At 40.0% G+C, this 17,065-nt stretch overlaps 1 long non-coding RNA gene across 1 annotated transcript; it reads right to left on the minus strand.

The window, feature by feature from the left end:
• Positions 1-466: 466 nt before the first annotated feature.
• Positions 467-16,581, minus strand: LOC122614332. The gene is made up of 4 exons (XR_006325738.1): positions 16,377-16,581; positions 1,086-1,145; positions 950-1,001; positions 467-888 (listed from the first exon to the last, which is right to left on the minus strand). It is a non-coding gene; the product is annotated as an uncharacterized LOC122614332 (long non-coding RNA).
• Positions 16,582-17,065: the final 484 nt, after the last annotated feature.

Below are 17,065 nucleotides of genomic sequence, written 5' to 3' on the forward strand. Positions count from 1 at the left end.
TGTAGTAAGTGGTGCGGTTCGATTGGGATTCTTTAATCAAATGCGGCTTGTAGTCAAGCAAAGAAAGCTAGCACATTGTATAGTATGATGTGTAATTACTACTATACAACCTACTACCTCAATTTGCCAGAGAGAAAAAGGTCCTTGGTGTAGTCCTTTTTGCTAGGTGGTTTGGTTTTTTAAAGGATCTTCTGGATTTCTCTGGTTCGGTTTTGGGTTGAAATGATGTTGGCAAACCAGAACGAAAATAATTGGGATAAATCATATTGAAAAGCGCCTATAAAGGATATACATATGTTCAATTTGATTGTCAAATGAAATATACATAAGATGAGTCTTTAAGTTAAGTTAACACAACAGTGCTATTCAAATTGAAACTGAAGTTGGTTATAAAATAGTAAGTTTTCTCATTATGCCGTTTTTTATTATTATTATTATTATTATTTTTATGAGATTATCTGACCGTTTTAATTAAGTTTTAGGATTATTTATTGCTTGTTAGGCTATTACTGATTATTTTTATACTTCGTTTGGCCATTTAGTCATCTTTAGCTTTTAAAGTTATGTATTTCGTAGGTAATCCTTTTTTAAGTTGAACTTTTATCCTTACTCCGCCGTTATTCGTTTTTTAGATTTGTCATTGATTTTGTTGCCAAAAACCAGTTGTTTGCATTGACAGACTCCCATAATGCCGGTCTTGTAACAGATATAAAACAGCACAAGTTCGGATTTACGGGTTTCTGTTAATGGTCCATATGTAAGTATGCACCATTTCATGTTATAAGAAATCATTAGGGAGGTCGTGAAATTCAATTGGTCTCGGAGGATCAAGAAGCAACCCCTTTCATCCATTAAGTGAAGTTGTGAAATTGGAATCCTCTGAGTAAACTGTAAAGTTAAAGGAAAATTGTAATATATATTTAACTGTAACGCGTTGAATAATAGTTACCTTGAGCTTAGATCTCTGATCCTTCCCACGACAAAGTCAATGATTAAATTGTCTACATAATTAGATAAAATTGAATTTGATGTATTGAATTGAGTTTGATAAGAGAAAATAGAGAAATAATTAAATTATTCTTTACCACGATTGCCATTTAGTTTATGATTATTTGCTGATTGTTGTCACTTGAGTTTCGGATAATCTGCAAGAGAAGATGAATGCAGAAAATTAATGTCACTACATTTGTCAAAATCCATATTAGATTGGTTTCTTTCGTATAAATCTTTGCCTAAGCGTCTTGTATGTTTGAATGTTTATTATTTGTTTGCACATTGACCATGAATAAGCACCAAAGGGAGCTTTGTGAAAGAACAATTCCACTTGACTTGGCCTAATCCCCCATAGATTTGCCTCCACGGCCACGTAAGCCGATCGGGCAGCTCACTGCAGTTCGATTCAATTTGCAACAAAGAAAAGCGAGCAATGGCAAAATTGCATTACATATTCATCTTTTTGCACGAACGTGGAAGAATCACCAAAAAAAAGTATAGGAACATAAGAAATAGTTCGACGCGAAGCTAGCCAAGTGAGCTACACGGAGAAGGGGTATATACAGATGGTGGTATATATATTATGTGCAGCTGTGGATTGGGTGAGGAAACGTTGCTGCAGCTGAAGCTCAGAACCGAAACTGAGGCTGAACCTGAAGCTATAGCTATGCCACTATGCTCGGCTGAGCGGCGGCAGAGCGGCGACTGCGGCTGTATCTATCGAGTGTTTTGGCTATATGTGTGTTGTTGTCCCGAGTTCCCTGTTCCCTGTTCCCAGTTGCCAGTTGCCAGTTCCATGTTGCAGCTACCATACTACATATGTACTAGTGGGGGTACCGGGTTCTGGGCTCTGAGTTCTGGGTTCTGGGCTCTGGGTTCTCGGCTCTGGGTACTGCTGATGCGATTCTCTAGCCGTCTTCACCCATTGGCCCTGCCACTTTTCCACATGTTTTCAATGCTTCTTTCGGTGGTAGCAGACAGTCGTCTGGAGCGCAGTTCGTTGGCTGTACCTATTTTCGCGTATTTCAGCCAGGACCTGCCTCAACAAATTCACAGCAGACAGACGCTACACACACACACACCAGCGCACACTAGCGCACAGGCACACGAATACCAGCATGAGGCGCTGCTTTCTGGTTTCCTTCCTATTAAAAACCGGTAACAGTCCGCAGCAGCAGCAGCAGCAGCAGAAGCAGCAGAGCAGCGCTGCAAATTTTTGCAACATGCTTTTTTTGCAACTCGTTCTCGATTCTCTTTAGCTCTCTTAACCCCATCGGTAGCACTCTCTGTGTGTTTACCTTTGCTATTTAACTTAACATCAATTTTATCGCAAATATCACACATACGCCGTGTGCGCTGTCCTCATAAATTTAATGGTCATATTTAAATGACTTTTTTGCTAGCCAATTTCATTAAAAGTTCTTTATTTACGTTCGAAAAAAGGAGTCATCCTTTGGCCCTTTGCTCATTAATCAAAAATACATTTTCATTTGCGTCCAGTCGGCAGGATGCAATCATCTGGAAGCTGTTTGCTTTTTCTTCACTCGCTGCTTGTCAAGCGGCGTTTGTGCCATTAATTTTCATTTATCCCTGGCAGCAGAAAATTAAATTAAAAGCGCGACATTTGCAATGTTTATTAGCTGTGATTGAGCTTTTTCGGCGTTGGCCTGAACACAACTAATATAAAATACATTAAAAATTCTTTTAAAATAGATGCACACAAAAAAGTCGTTTTTAAATTGTAATTTACTTTAAAAATGTTCGATTTCTGGTATATTCTATTATGCATAAAAAGTCCCCCATTTGCGGTTAATGCGCAAATCATCCAAATGCGTGATATTTGATTTGATTTTCCTATTAACGACGACACCAGCGTTGCAAAAAACCAAGGCCAAAGCTCCGACACACAAGCAAAGCCAATGCCACACACGAATACACGTGCAGGGCGAGGAGCCTCCACACAGACAGATCAAAAGCGCCTATGTGTGTGGGAGTTGCACAAAATTATGCAATACGCCAAGCTCTTTGCACACTTTGGGCTCCAACTCTTTGGGCTCTCTTTGCAGAGAGACCTGTGACTCTTACTCAATGCCATTGTCATCGGAGTCGCGAGGGGGGTGGAAAGGGGGAGAAAGCAGAGAAGGACTTGGAGTTGTGGGCAAAAAAGAGTGGAGCAGAGTCAACATCATCCAACCAACCAATTCAATTAGACTCTGCTGCTTGGCCTTCGCTGCTCCATGCCCCCACTCGCCTCCACCTGCAACAATCCCCCTTTTTCGCCCTTTCTTGCCACAGACAACAGCAAAATGCGGAGTTGCGCGATGGCAACCCTGTACTGCAGATGGGAGAGTCGAGAGTTGCAGAGTTGATTAACCTTTGGGCGTTCTGTTTTGCAACTCCGTTCGTGGAGCTGCTCCGATTTAAATGCTGCCGCAAGTGGCGTTTGTGTTGGTGTGCCACGTTTGTTTGTGTTGTTGTGTGCCTTATGTGTCTCCTTCCGCAGTGTCTGATGCTCCTCTTTTTCTCTGTGTACGGCTGTGTGAGTGTTGTTCGCAGCCATGTTAGCAGCCATTTTTAATGGCCATGTACGACTATACGACGGATCCAGCAACAGCAGAGAGAATCCGGAGAACGAACCTCCATCTGCAGTTCAGCTCACTTATGCTTCATTCACTCTAAGCCGCCAAACTCCTTCTGGCCCACAACATAAACATTTACACAGGGAAAAAAGCGGTCTTGGGTAATTCGAAATCTATGTTTTCTTGATAGTTTGTACTTTGGATAAATTTAACAAGAAGGAGGTTTTACAAAAAAACATATTCAAATTTATTTTCCCATTTAGAAAAATGCATATACAAATGTTATTTTACCTCTTTTATTTTTAAAGCTTTTAAATTGCTATTAATATTTCATTTCAATAAGAGGTATACTCTTTAATCCTTGCAGCAAAGAAAAAGTCAGTTCTTACCAAAGTCGACATTTACTTTACTTGAGACCCTGCTTTCAGGCACTTTTCTTTTATCCTGGTGATGTAAACTTTCTACTTTTCCTGGACTTTTCGTCCTTCTCCATCGCGTTGGTAATAGTAATTGAAATTTGGCGTTGATGCGAGTAAATGCTCGCTCTCTATGCACACAGCCCCTCTCGCTCCCACTGGGTGCTGCCACCTCACTCGCACCGCTCCTGCACTTTTATTACAGTTGCCGCTTTTTGGCCAAAAGTTGTTTTGGCCTTTCGCTCCGCTCTTCCTGTTTGTTGGTGTGGGTCATGGCTGCCGCGTCATGCTACGGTTCCTCCTAACTTTGCTTTGTTTTTCCTCTCCTTTTTGCGTTTCCTTGCCTTTTTATTTGTTTTTTTTTTTTTTGTGTTTTTTGGTTTTTGGGTACATTGACTGCTTTTTTTATGGCCGAGTCTGGGTCTGGGTCTGGCTTTTTGTGCTGTTTCTGGGCCTGGGACAGCCGCACTTGCCGTGTTTTGACTGGCATTTTGTCGCTCGGTTGTTAGCTGCAGGCCCACAATTGTGCAATATTTTTGTCGCCAATTAAATCATATGGCAGATGACGCGTGTCTCTCAACGTGTTGTAATTTTTAGATTCTGAGGGCATTCCTTGCATTTAATTCCATTGTTTTTCCTCAGGGAAACCTTTTAAATGACATTATTAATATTCTTAAAATATAGCCCGTATGTAGCGACCGTGTGTCGTTTACATTTTTATTTTTACAATGAACATCCCATATTTACTGGAAAATACCTTACACTTTCGATAATAATTGAATATGTAGTGAAAACAAAATTTAATTGAAATGAAATCACTTTAATGCCATTCGCTTTTCTAAAGATCGTCCCATTCCGGTTCAGAATCCAACTTATAAACACAATTGATCGATCGATCCCCATGGCCCTTGATGCTGGGACCATCTCAACCTGTTCCCTCGGCTTGGCCGCAGTTTCTTCCATGCATCTTCGCCGTCTTGGGCTCTTCTTGGGCCTGTTGTGACAGCAGGAGAAGAGTATCTTTGGCTGCGATTTGTATCTGCACACTCGTATCTCTTATTGGCTGCTGTTTATTTGCTCGTGCGTTCGCTTATTGAGTTTGCGTTTGCTTTATGTCTGGGCGCAGGCGATGGCGATGGCGATGACGATGGCAAAGGCGAAGGCGTTCAATGAACTCGGAAACTCTGCGACTGAAACCCTGAGACAAGACTCTCCAGACAATCGCTGGCAAACTTTTTCCCTTCTTTCAGCTGCTTTCGTTTTTGGAGTTTGTCGCGAATTATCCGCCGGATGGTCAATGGTTCAGTGGCGGAACAATGGAGAAGGGCTTTATTGAATTTTATCTTCTTTTTGATAGTTTTTTCTTAACTTGCATTTATATTATTATGCACATCAGTTCAGTGAATACTGGTAGCAAACAATTAAATATGGTTTTCACTTAAGCAATTTTTCTCGGTCAATTCCTGCAAGTATTTCGATTGCTTCGATTAAGTGTACACCATAAGAAAACTTTTTTAAATGCCCACCATTTCTAATTTACAAATTAAATCCTTTTGAGAGAATTCAACTTTACCAAATTTTCAGTTATATGAAATAATATAAATGAATGCTATGAATCTATGTAAAATTCTTGTTAACCAAATTTAAATAAAAAGTTCCAAATAATTATTCTCAGTGAAAGATTAAGCACCTAATTGAAACCAAAAGAAATCCCCAGATATTGGACGAAAAAGTGCATTAAAACCTGGAAGGAGCGAAGTGAGCTGGGAGTGAGGCACCCCGGAGATATTGAAATAACTTTCGGGGGCAACAATGGAGGCGGAAGATAAGCGGCGCACTATTCCTTCCTTGATATAATTTGGCACTCCAAGAGAGGGCGAAAGAGGGGGCGCACGTGAGCAGGCAGACACACACACTGGCTCAACTGCAGGCAGGCTGCCTCATGTGGCAAGATGAAAAAACTTCAATGTGGCAGTGGCAGTATTCCAGTGCGAAGTAGCGTAGAATGACGTAGCCGGAGGAGAGCGGCGGCACACAAGCGAAATCGAGGAAGCGAAAAAGCGACGCCGGCAGCAGCAGCAACATGCAATTCCAAAGGTCAATGACACGCAACTTGCAGCGCAGCAGCAGCAGCAGCACAGCAGCAACAGCAGCGATGCGCGATGAAGAGAACCTAAGAGAATGCGCTCTTCCGCTCTCTTCGGCAATAGCTTTTGGTGCTTAAATTTTTGCATTTTAAAATTGGAGTTCTTTCATGTTTGACTTAAAAAAGGGTTGCTTACGATATTGGTTTGTTTTTTAAGTATTTAAAATATTCCAGAGCTTTTATTACTGAACTACAATTTTTATAATATTAACTACAAATTTGATGATGTTTGTTTTTTGTTGGTTCACAATTTTATTTATTAAGTATAAAAACTTAAATGATTTTTTAGGTTATGCGATTAAAGCATAAAGGACTTTTTTATTTGCAGCAACCATTTAGGTTAAGTACTTGTAGAGTATCAGTAGGCAATTAACTTCTCTCTTTTATTTGAGCTGTGAAATAAATTTTATAGCGTATCTTACAGAGAGGCAAGATAAAACCGAATTTTGCAATGATTTCTTCGAGTGCATTCCTGTTGGGGAGACCGCTGACGATTTCATTCACTTTGCATATTTGCGTACAAACACACAGGCAAACAGGAAATACGCGCAGCTTACACACATTTGCTGCTGTCTTTTTGTTTGTTGCCTTTTCATTTTTGTTGCACGTAATTTCTCATTGTAGTTGATTGCATTTCACGCCCCCCTCGTGGCGCCCACAACTGGCATTTGTTCAGAGCCCACCCACATGTGCCACAAATTACTTTTGCAAATTTTCATATGCCAGAAAAGCGGGAGAGAGCATCCGTTGTCTTTGGCTTGAGTGAGTTATGAGTGCGAGTGCAGGAGACTTTGATTCTGCTCGACTTTTCGGGCAGTGTGCGTGGGTGCCGGTCATAAATCTGGCACAAAATTGCAATTATTTCCATTAAAACGAGATCTTTTTCCTGTGGGAGCAGCGGTCCTCTCGCAGTTGACAAGCCAAAGTTTGAAAGTAAAAGGGAGGCAGGAAAGTTGTCAAGAATCCCAGTGAAAAATTTTGAAAGTGGCAAAATTAAATTAGTTTCTGGGACGTCGATGATATAACTGATAAATTTATCAGTTATTGTATTTGGGTTTAAGACCACAATGGTTCTTAAAACCTCTTTTATATAGCTTGAGTTTTCATATAAGAATCTGCAGTTGAAGTGACTTCAAGTTTAAGAGATACATTGACTTAGTAGTTAATTGAATTTCAGCGATTTAAAAGGAGACAATGTGGGAAGCTTTTCTTAAATGTCGACCGCTTCTAAGAAAATCGGCCTAATTGAACAATTAACACATGCACCGCCGATGAGAGATAGCCACAAATGCAATTTCCACAATGAAAGCTCATAAAATATTGTTGATTTTTTCGGTTTCTATACCTCTTACGAGTGTTGTGTGAGTGAAGACAAGCAGCAAACGTGCAAGGCAAACACAACAAACACAGAACAGCAGAGAAACAAAGCGTTTGCGCTAAAAAGTTGGGTTAGGTTAGGGACGCCACATGCAATGGGCCATGGGCGGTGGTTGGAGGAAGGAAGGGGGTGAGCGAAACGGGTTCAAAATCCTATGCAACATGGCAACTAAACAAAAGCCAGAAGGTAGACGAACCAAAGTCGCACCACATCAAGAATCCAATAGAGCGTGGCCAGCGGAAGGGGAGTTCGGTTCGGAAGGGGTTCAAAACGGGGTTAGGCTGGGGAAAGGGGGCTTCGAGGGTAGTGCCAGAAGAATGTGAGTGTATGTGCTGAGGGGGGAAGAACGGCGTGAAGAAGCGGCAAAAAAGCGGGAAGAACGGTGGCAAAAACTCGTTTTATGGCTGTTGCAGAAAATGAATGCAACGTCACTGGCTGAGGGGGAAAGGGTTACAAAAAGGGGTCTGCAAAAGTCAAAGAGAAGGCCAACATTCTGGCGAGCAACCAGGGGTCGAGGATCGTTTAAAGCCAAAACCTGAATATCATCTTCGCCACTATCAACATCGATTCAATGCCAATGTGTGTCTAGCACCACGTAAAATCCTAAGCCAATAAACGGACCTCGGAATGTGCCAATAAACTGACTTTTAAGCAATTTGGAAATTTAAAATCTCGTAAATCAACAAACCAGATCATTAAAACGTTGCTTGTCAAACTACATTTCATTGTGTCAAAACAAATAGCAATTTCGAGTATTCTGGGTTTCAATTAAACATATCTACGATGTATGTTTAAAAATTAAACATCTCCCAGAACTACCGAATATGTTTTCTTAAGTGTATTTCTCTCTGATACCTCTCTAATTCTCTCTTCACCAACTTCATTTTGCTGCCTTTGTTAGCTTCCGAGTGCAGTGCGCTTAGCAACTTTAGTCCAATTAGCAAACGAACCTAATGTATATGCACAGATCTAATTACGCATACGCCGTGTAGACCAAACAAATAAATTTAACCAAGAAGCTGAGGAAGAAGTGTCTGCTAACCGGTTGCAGTTCTTTCACTTATCCTTTCGACCCGTCTCCTGGCTCCTTCTGTTGGCCTCCTCAAGGCAGCTGCCAATTACCGCAGTTCCCTTCTCCATTATGGTTTCAAACTCCTTTCTACTCCGTGTGTTTTTGCTTTGCTTGTTAGAAATGAGCCCTTTCTTATTGAGTCATTTTGTATCTTAGCTCGTTTGATTTAAAAACACGTTCCAACAATACCTCTCTTTTTCATTTGCTTAGAATTGTGATTGTACTACAAATGTTAATAAAACGAATAAATACTAAAGTTAAGACCATGCACGTCGTATTGATTTTATAATATTTATTTAGAGTCATTAAAAATAAGTTTCACATTTATATTGCCTGAGTATTTGGTAAAAGTGCGTTCCTTTTATTTTTCACCAAAACTTTAAAGCCTCGTTGAGTTGCACTTCTTTTTTGACTCGAGTTTTGCGTTCTTTCCCTTTTTTATTAAACTTTGTTGCATTCAATTGGCTTCTTTGGCGAACTTCCGCCTTCAGCAGAGTTCTGTTCAGTTCGAGCTCATTGTCTGTTTTTCTGACTTTGTTTCGGGCCAATTCTTTAGAAGTTTCTTCTTCGGTTGGCGGCATAAATTAGTTGTACCGTTAAATGTAGCAACTTGGACAGCAACAGAAGATCGGAGTAAGGGCTGAGGATAGCGACTATATAATTTTCGGGCAATTTCTGGTCGACACAAGCGAACGATTGCGTTTTTACAAGGCATCTGCTGGTGTTGAACGAAGGCGGTAATTTGGGCTTATGTTTATGATAACATCTGATGAAATTGGGACCTACACTATATTGGTTACATGATTTGGCAGTGATCCACTTAGTAATGAGCAGGCTCAGAAATTGCGCAGAAAATTAGTTTGCCAGCTTCAACTGAATTGGTTAAAACAAAAATGAAGAAAACGTTTTTTACGTGCATTAAAATGATGCATCCGCAGATTCACTATCTACAATCCGGTTTCCTTTCGTATATAGAGAAATTCGGATAAGTCGTTTTGATACATGAATAAATATCGTGGACGAAATGGTAGGAACGGAAATTCAAATCAAAATCAATCCTAAGTCACACAGAAGAATTCACCAAACCTGTGGAATCAAGGAAATTTATCTGTTATCCTTCTTTTTCCAACATTCACAAGTAAAGAGGATGCTAGAACCTTGTGAAGTTAGTGGTTGCATTTATTGGTAGTGAAGTAAGAAAACAACAAATTTAACAATATTTTTTGGTGCACTGAAATGTATGGATTATTTGTTACCCACGTAATCGTTTTTTGCCAGCACCAGCTTTTCACATCAATTTCAATTTTGCTCATTTAAACAGGGGGTTGTGAGAATTTATTTATTGTTGTCGGTTAGTCCACTTTTTTAACGATTAAAATTGCTTTCATTGTTTCGGGTCGGTCTAGGAATACATTCCCTAATGTACTGCATTTCGTTGTAGTTGTGGAATCAACTCGGATTACACAATGAACGAATGTATAGAATGCTTAAAGTTAATAAGAAAAATATATTACAGCCATATGGAATATTGTAATTTGTTTACATACTTTACTTCCTCCGTGTTCTTAACGAAATAATTATTTCACAAAAGAAGGTATTTTATTGTTATTCTATTAATTGTATATTAGCTATGCTCTAGCTAAGCAGTTATCGAAACCGTCTCGATTTCAGATATGTGTATACGAAAACCTTGTGTAACAAAAACGGAAACAAAGCCTTAATGAAACCGAAGACCAAATGGGGAACCAGGCGAAGGAAGGGGTCATTTTCTATGGCTAATGAGAAACAGTTGGTTGGGCTATGCATGTTTATATTTACATATATGATGGTATATATATACGATTTTATATATTGCACTTGGGTGTGTGTATCCAAGCTGGTAGTGTTTGCAAATGTGTGTCACAGTGGATGACATAATTCAAAGTGAAACGGATGACATTCATTACGATGCATTTGAACGAGACCAGCGACAGCAGCAGAAAAAACGTACATATGGAAAAGTTTCGAAAATTGCAACGTAGACAAAGCTAACCCTTCATACGACTTGGAATGCAATCTCTATGTGTTCCCCCTGACTCTCGCTCACTTTCTTAGTTCCTCTTTGCATTTCCCTGTATCTGGCGATGCGGATTCCCCCTTTTGTTTGATGGTCATGCTCTGAATACGGTTTAGTTTCTTTTTGCACAAGTACAGTTATGGGACAAGTTCGGAACCTTTTTTCGAGAGGGTGATCCTCCTGCACATGCGCACCAAAGTCAATCAAGCAGTTCGCCAAGGGTTAATCTGTTGTCGACCCTCCGCTGCAGTCAGTCTACCGCTCTGAATTCATCTCCGTTCCAAGTGCTTGGCAACAAAAAGTACACAATGGGGGAGCAAGTGAGAGAAGGAAACAAGGGACAGAACCAGCCGCGGGTGACCAGGATTATGGTCGTTAGTTATTGATGACACAGCAGGAGACCGAGCTTTGAACAGGTGCAGTTAGTGTGGCACTTTGTGAAAGTCAATATGGCGTATACGCAATTCTGACCAGCAGTTTGTGACATCAGCAAAGTCACTTGAGGATTATGTACTTGCTGGATTATGTGATCTCATAACGTTGTGTTATTGAACCACACATATTTAAGTGCACATGCTTCGATGGCAAATGCAAGCTACAAGCTTTCAGGGCAATTAAGCAAGAATTAACTCAATTATCGTTTACAGCTTTAGCTGCAGAATTTTAGTAGAATTTTTAATAAAAATTTGTATTATTAATATCTACATTTACCACTTCGTCAAGTAGCAAACATATTTCCTTTCTTTCTGTATCTAAGCATCAGCCACACTTTTCAAACATTCTTCAGCATCGTTAATAATACTTTCTGATGATTTTTTAGCTTTTAAGCGAGGCTCCTAATCCGCTTCTTTCTCACTAACAGACAACGTGGCGTATGCGTTATATGTTCTAATTGAAATGCTTTTGCTCAAAATAAAGGAAGGAAAGAAGGCTTTAATTGAGCGTTAAGCTGCTTATGAGTCCCGTCACCTCATCTTCCATCTCCCATCGCTATTTCTAATTTTTAACGGCTGCATGTGGCAAAAAACGACAAAGAGGAAGACGTCGTATTCCATGGATACACAGATACACAAGAGACCAAGAACGAGGAATTTAAGTGGGAGACGGAGTGCTGAAGTACTAGAACTTGCTTTGTTGCTGCTGCTAGTTCTTTAGGAAATCATTTCTGCGCCCTATACTGCAGAAACATATACTGTCATCTTTAAAGTATCTTATCGCAGCAAAAGTTATCCACTGTTTTGCCTATCTTACCCTCCGCTTACCGTTTTATTTTGTACGCTCTCTTGAGACTTAATGAATAAATCTGATTTAAGCTATTATGATTCAATATTGCCCATATTGATTCCCAATTTGGTTGCATTTTTCCGGCGACAGAGAGGTGGAACGTGGAATTGGAGAGGAGTCCGCCATTGCTAGCTAGGTTCGGCATCTCAACGCACGACGATGATGCGATGACGTCGTTTCCATGGCTGCCAGAGTACAGTCATAGAAAGAGAGGGTCTGTTGGCGAGCGAAAGAGACGGCAGCAGATGGTGGCAGAGGGGGGTTGGGGAAAAAACTTTATATAGACAACGCATCGCATGCATAAACTACAGAATTCCTTTTAAAGCGTAAAACTGCATCCGATAGATACAAAGATGCTCACAAACACAAGCTCGCACACACACAAAGATACAAGCTGAGAGACTTTTCCTCAGTCTATTCATCTATCTGTGAGTGCAGCACTTCGCTTGTAGATGTGCGCTCTCAGCGACTTACTGGTGTGCGTTTCTCTCCGTGTATTTACTTTTCACATTGCATTGCTCATATTTACTTGAAACTCAATTTGCAAACATTTTCCGCAGCCCTTTGTTTGCTCAAGTTTCAATTGTGGTTCTTGTTTCTGTTTCATCAGCCAGCTTTGCTTTTATTTCGCATTTATTACGCATTAAATTTTAATAATTTATACAAGAAGGAGTGTGATTGTCAATGCTACAGGTAGTAACTTAGTTGCCTGTCAGAGAATGACTCTTAAGTCAATGAATGTAATTTAAATAAATATTGAAGGGCGATTTTTAATAAGACTCCAGTTGATCCCGAACATATTTCGATCACAACTTGGAGTAAGTATTTATACTCAATTGCAAAATAGATTTTAGCCAACTCTTGGCAAATAATTATAAATTAATTGAGCCTAAGAAATTATAGTTCAGTATAATTCGGATTTGATTATCCTCGTAATATATCAAAAGAGGCGCCGGCTCATTCAATGCCTACAATTTGTGTATGCGAGTTGCGTGAAATATATATTGATCTCGTTTGAAATCCAACTGCTAGTCAAACAACTTCTCCAATTTCGATACCAGCTAATGCGGATTTCACAAACAAAATCAAGGTTAAATATTATCCGTAAATCGATCCCACTTCGCCTATAACTCCAATCCTATACCAGCTATCATACTTTCCGCCTTTGAAGCTTTTATTTCTAAGTGCTTGCTAAACAATCAAATTATTTGTATAAACAGCCATGACATCAGCAACTGCTGACAGCTGAGTAGAGTTGAGTGGGAGTGGAATGGTTGCAATAGGAGCGGAGGCACAAACACAGCTGCAGGATGCACAAAATCAATGTCAAAGCCTGCTGAGTTCAGTTCGGCGGGGCAAGGACATGGGGCTTGGGACAGTGCGAAAGAGCGAACTGCCAACTCAAAATCACCGCTTGACTGGCAGCATATGCACTGTGGTTCTGCGTGGCTCTGTGTGGTTCTGGATGCCCCAAGTACCTCCTGTAAACCCAGTATTCCCCTGGCACATCCTCCTCATATGTGCTCCCCCAACTGGTTTCCAGCTGTGATGACTGCTGGGCGGTTCGGAGGGTACGAAAACGCGACGGGATGGAAGGGGATGGGAAGGGACGGGTCGGGTCGGGACGGGACTGGAGAGACAGGAATAGTTCCCCAGCAATGTTAGTTCAAGGGCGGAATCAAGGCTGAGCTCGGTTTTGGAGCTCCCTGCTCTAAATAGCGGCTCTCTCTGTCTATCCAGACGGCATAGTGGCCTCTCTTTCGCTCTGTACACCACACGGCGTATACGCAATAGCTGCAACTCACCACAGAAAAGGAAATTGCACGGCATGTCCTTCGGCGCTCGTTCGGTCCTTGTTGTTGGCATTGTTGCATGCGGCTTGGCATCCTCTTTGCACTTGAACCATTGTCCTTTGGCACCTCTACCCATCCCTTTTGCACTTGCCCAACAAAAAATGTGGAGTTCAAATGGTACGAAAGAAGGAAGTAGGAAAAGTACTGTCATTTCTTTTATTTTTTTTGCCTTTCTGCTTGCAATCCTGAAAGGATTCTATAAATTCACATTTACTTTGATTTTAGTTTTTGAAATGGTAAGCATTCTGGTTTATGGTGCTTTTAGGTCCTTTGTTCAATATCATTTATATATCAAGTTTTATAGTTTGTTTTGTTATATAGTTTTAGATTTCAAGTCCTTTTTGATCTTTTTAATTTCAATGCATTTCATACTCTTTCTTACAACAGGTTTTGTTTTTAGAAATATACTTAAAGTAGTCGAACTGTTTTCAAGTAGATAGCAAGAAAAGGTTCTATTATAGCCATTTTATTTAATAATTAAACAGTCGTCCCTACTTTGGTTTATTGTTTTGAGTTCTGATTTCTATGGAAATGCTGATGATGAGTAATTCTAGTTGTAGATACACAACATGAGCAAATGGCCGAGAGAGGGACAACCACCAAGTGCAATGGAATGCCTCTGCGGCTCGCAGAGAATTTAATAATTGCACTGCCCATTCTACTTTAAATACTTCACTCAAGGTCGAAAGGAAACGCCGTCGGACAATGAGTCAGAATATTTAGTTCATGGGAGTAAGAGTATAAAATATGAACAATGCAGCTCGTTCAGGATAAGATACCACATCAGTAATTCAGAAACTCTAAAGACAAAGAATATCAACAGATTTACTAAGTTTTTAAATGCAATGGTTTTTGAAAAGCTATGAATTTCGAATGGAAAATATTCTTCACAGCCTTTCTTACATAAAGAAAAAAAAAAGTTGATTTTTATTCACACATTCAGTGTTTGAAATGTCGAATACTACTTAAGAGGCTTTGTGGCATAAAAGTGAAGCTAGCGGCTCCAAAGCTTGATTTAAAAACAAAAATGTATTGGAAAAAGCGAATAATCTGTTTATTATCATTATCAGTCAAGGGGGAAGCCATTGGAGGCAAAGGCCGAGTGCATTCAACTGTCGTTGGCATGACGCGCATTTTAATATTATAAATAAAGGAAGGTAGAAAGAGAAGGGATGGGAGCGGACAAAATTTTAATTTATTAATGTTTCCCACTTTTGTAGACATTTTCGAATACTTTCAAGCAAAATTTAATTGGAATTATATTTTTAAGTACTTTTTCGAGCTGCTTTTTCTTTTCGTAGGAGAACAAAAGCGCCCGAACACCACTGCAATTCGCCTTGAGTTGGAGTATCTGTGTGTGCTGCGGTTGTCTATGTGTGAGTGCATGTGCATGCGCACTGCCAATTGCAATTTGTTGTTGTGGGCTTTCGTAGGGCCCCTGCTTGTTGTTTTTGTTCTTTATTCGCTTTTGGCTTGCACTTTGCCTCTCGCTGTGTGGATGTGTGTGTAAGAGTCGTGTGTGTATGGGTATGACTTCATTTCCTTTGTCGTAGGTCATCATCAATTGCACAGAAAATGCGTTTTAATTGCCTTCAATTGGTTTTCGGCAGGAAAATTGCAGAGGGATATTATTTTATTTAAGATTGATTTTATATATTAAATAAAAAGGGTTTGTAAAATTAATTCAATCCTGAAATCTACTAAAACGTGGTGAAAAACATAATTTAAAAAAATAGAATTTAATTCAAATGTAAGAATATGTATGACTTTTGTCACATAATCCAAGATTAAAGAGTATTACACAAGATGGTTTTAAATTCCGCGATTCCTAATATGATTGAGATTAAATACAAAAACGGATCAATTTTTAATTTAGCAGAACTTTTTGATATAAATCCTAGTTTTATTAGATCCATTTTAAAGGGCAAGAAGTTTATATTGTATTAGTTGAGTGTTTCATTTATGTGATATTAATAAGTGTTACTTTTGTTTTAAGTATTTGGTTACATTTCACGCACATTTTTGTTCATTTTTCTCTTTTGGCCGATCACCATGTCAAAGCGTAGTAGAAGTATAACATATTGACAAGTTCTTTGATTTCAGTTAATATTATTTCTTATTTTTTAACGTTTGCATTGCATTTACCGCTGCATCACCGTCAGCTCCAAGCATTTCAAAGTCGCGTCCCACACTGACAAAAGGGTAGAGAACTTATTCACCAACGCATTTCGCTGCCAGGGTTGCCACCGCGCAGAAGGCCCCACGAAATAAGGAAAAAAGAGTGCGGAGACGGGCAAAAATGGTAATAAAAGCAAATGAATCGCACCAAGTGCATCCAATGCACACATACAAAGGGGTGGACGAAGGGGGGCAGCAGTGGAGGAGGGGAGGGGGAGGGCAAGCCGGCCGCTTTTTGCGTGGCAATTTGTTTGTGTGTATTGCAATTTCTGGCTGCACTCTCCCGTTCTCTCTCTCTCTCTCCCTCTCTTTCCGTCTTTCTCATACACACACACTCGGCAATACTTAAGATTTGAGCTACATATATTTTTTAATATATTTCCCCTTTGTAATGTGCATTTTAATCAATTTTCTCGCTTACCAGTGGCGCAAAAAGAGAATGCAACCAGACATCCTAGGTTGTTCGTTTCTTTTTTATTTTTTTGAGACGGCACACTCGATCGCACCTGTCAAAAGCAAGTTATTTCCCCCTCAAGACCACAAGAATCCGTCACAATTTGCAGTGTAGTTACGCACACACGTACACGCAGCCAATACGAGTACACCCACACGCACACAGCTGCAGCGGGAAGAGGAAGCGCGATTCGCGAACCGCCGTGTGCAACGAGACTTTTGCAAATGAAATGCAATTTTCAGTTTCCAAATCGCCACAAAAGAAAGCTACGTCGACATCGACGTCGACGTCGACGCTGACGTCCGCTGCAAAAATGACGCTCTGCCACAGCAGCAAAAATTATTTGCGAGTGAAAAGAGAGTTTGCAGTTTCTCTTAGTCAGGTGGATTGTAATTGCATGTGTACGTGTGGCTTCTCTTTTTTTCCGGTGCATTTGCAGCGCACTGTTGGTTTTGCAAACACATCGCCGCAAACATCTGCGCCTATACGTTGATCAGCGATGTTTAGAAGTTCGTTTGAAATTAAAAGCCTATAAAAATCGAGCGAAAATAATACAAGCATCTTTTGAAGTTTACCAATATTTCATTAATTCTAATGTAATGCGCAATATTCAATAAGAAATTTTATTTTGTCAAATTTACCTTGCGAAGTTGAAA

Source organism: Drosophila teissieri, chromosome 2R (genome assembly GCF_016746235.2).
Source record: "Drosophila teissieri strain GT53w chromosome 2R, Prin_Dtei_1.1, whole genome shotgun sequence".
Lineage (NCBI taxonomy): Eukaryota > Metazoa > Arthropoda > Insecta > Diptera > Drosophilidae > Drosophila > Drosophila teissieri.